Source organism: Pteropus vampyrus, unplaced genomic scaffold, assembly GCF_000151845.1.
Source record: "Pteropus vampyrus isolate Shadow unplaced genomic scaffold, Pvam_2.0 Scaffold36, whole genome shotgun sequence".
NCBI classification, from domain to species: domain Eukaryota; kingdom Metazoa; phylum Chordata; class Mammalia; order Chiroptera; family Pteropodidae; genus Pteropus; species Pteropus vampyrus.
Genome location: NW_011888817.1, coordinates 7418204 through 7420980, shown reverse-complemented (window position 1 = coordinate 7420980; position 2777 = coordinate 7418204).

The following is a 2777-nucleotide window of genomic DNA, read 5'->3' as shown; positions in this document are numbered from 1 at the left end:
AAAGCTAAACATACTAAATTTAATAACTTGACCAAGGTCACACAGCTAAGAACGTGGTAGAGTTGGGCTTCGAACACAGATCATGTCACTGCAGAGCCTGTGTTACTACCCTCTACCCTCTCCGGCCTCGTTACTAGAAAGTCATTCAACAAGCACTCATTAATCACTTAGCTTATGCAGACACTGCCCTTGTGCTGAGGCTATGGCAGGAAACAAGAGAGAGCTGGTCATGATCTCTTGCTGCTGATGCTCCTGCTGGACAAAGAAGTAAAGCAGCAAATGCCAAATAGTGATGGGTGCTGTGATGCAAACGAAGCAGGGCAACGTGATAGAAGTGGTGGCCAGGTGGGGTGCGGGTACACAGTTGGTTGAGCGAGACAGTCCCTCTCAATGCCATGAGAGGATGAAGAAGAAGAGCCTCCCGGGGAGAAGAAAGAGTAAGTGCAAAGGCCCTGAGGCAGGAATGAATTCCGTGGATTTGAGAAACTGGACAAAGGGGAGTGTGCTCGAACCATGGTGAGTGACAGACAAAGGGCAAGAGATAAGGTCTAATAGGCAGGTGGGGCAGATCTGGTTGAGTCTTAGGGAGCACATGTATTGCCTTCTCTTCAGACCTACCTACCCTCACTATCTTCCCTACTCTGTATCTGGCACTGACCTGCAGGGTGCATCATCAAGAGGCCCCGCGCCCTCCTGGGCCCCAGATACTGTTGGGTCTTGGAGGCAGCAGAGGAGACAAAAGATGAGAAGAGAAAGATCACGAGTTCATTCCCTGGTTCCTCCCACTGAGCCACAGTTGACAGCGGCTGCCTCTCTCTTCTGTGTCCAAAGGTCCATCAGGAGCCCCCTCCTATGGCTGCAGCTCTCTCTGGGGTCTGATAACCACTCCCTCGTTTGGCCCCTTCAGGACTGGGATGGACAGAGCTACCCCAGGCACCTCGCCATCCCCTGTTGATCTCTCTTCTCCCTACCACACCTTGGTGACCATCCCTCCATTAAACTCTCTTCAGTCACTCCCTCTTGTGTCTTCCCTGCTGACACACTGACCAGAACTCCAAGAAAGGGATTTGGGCTTTCTTTGAATTTCAGTGGGAAGAATGGGATGGCCATGAGTGGGAGCCAGGAGCCTTCTGGGTCTTGAGGAAGAGCTGGCTTGAGCAGGGACATCATGAAACCAATAAAGTCCTGCAATTCTGAGCATTCTGCATCTCTGAGGCACTAAATTAGGGCACTAAACCAGCAGCCGTAATCCTCCCCCTTTCTCCCCATCTCATTGTCTGGGCACTCCCAGACTCCATCAGTGAAGGGAGGGGCATGGGGCAGGGCAGGGATGTGCACTTCCTGGTGAGCAGGCCCAGCTGAGGTCCCTGGTTCTGACCTGTGTGTCCCCCTCCCTCCAGCCCTGGGCTCAAGAAGTAGGTGGAGTTAGAGAGCACTTCCGGGTATGAAAGCCAGCAAGTTCAAATGTCTTTTCCCAATTTGTCAGTCTTGTATGGAAAAGGGATTAACTGAGACACTGGGCAAGTCGCTTAATCTCTATGAGCCTTACTTTCCTCATCTTGGAAATGGGCTAACAGCTGCCTCATAGGGCTGGTGCGAGCCTTGAGTGAGATGACATGTGCAAGTCCAGGTGTTATGCCTGGCCCTCAGCAGGTGCTCGACATGGGTGAGCCCCATCCCCACTGCAGGGAGCGCAGCACGGACGAGTCTCCTAGAACTCAGCCCCAGCATAGTTCTGCCTTCAACATTCCCTTGTCTGCCTCCATTCTCTCATCTGGACAATCAAGGCTTTGGGTGGATGGCCACCACAGCCCTTTCCAGCTTGTACAGTATGGGGACCCTTATTTCTTTTACTGAACAATGGCTTCATTGCCCAAGCTCTAACCACTGCACTCTCAGCCTCATTAATCTGTTGGATGAATTTAGGAGACCTTGAAAGCCCCCTGCTGACTTCCTGAGCTACAGGCAGGTGGGAGAAGAGACCTGCCACTGATTGAGGACCAGCTGTGTCCTGGCCTTGGGCCCACAGGAAATAGACATGCCCTATTCCCTCTGAGGTTGTGTGTCAGCAGGAGGGAGACAGGAACTGTGAGGACAGACACGGAACATGCCAGGCCACCCCTGGGGACAGACGCTAACCTGGGAGACCCAAGAATAGACCCCGCTGGGTGCATGCATGAGCGGCAAGCAGGAGGCAGTTCTGGGTGCTTCAGCCTGTCAGCACTGGGAATAATTAGAATCCTAAAAAAGCCTCATTATTTCTCCCAGGGCCGTGGCACCCTTTGGGAAAAGGGATATTTTCTGCCAGATCATTTCCTGAAGATGTGTTTGTCACAGACTATTGTGTAAATCCACATTTGGCCCATTTTTAAAAATGTGATTTATCCACTTGACTGGGCTTAACGCTCCTTCTCCAAACTCTCAAAATGTGGCTGCTATTAGGAGCTCAGAGAGGAGCCATAAGCATTACAGGGGGAAGCACCGCCACATGCCTGTGGGCTCTGAGCCCCTGTGCTGCAGAGGAGGGCAGGGGCTGGGTGGGTCATGCTGTTGCTCAGTAGCTGCAATCACTTCAGGATGCTGGTCAATCCTCAGGGAGAGACCCTGGGATGCTGGATAAAGGCTAACTTCAGGTTCACTCATTTCACCAGGCTTATGGGGTCCTACTGTGTTCAGGCCTGCATGGGGCCTGGGGTGCAGCAGTGAACAGATGAGGTCCCTGCCCCGGCGAGCTGATGTCTGAAGCGGAACAGTCAACAATGCACCAACAAGTTTTG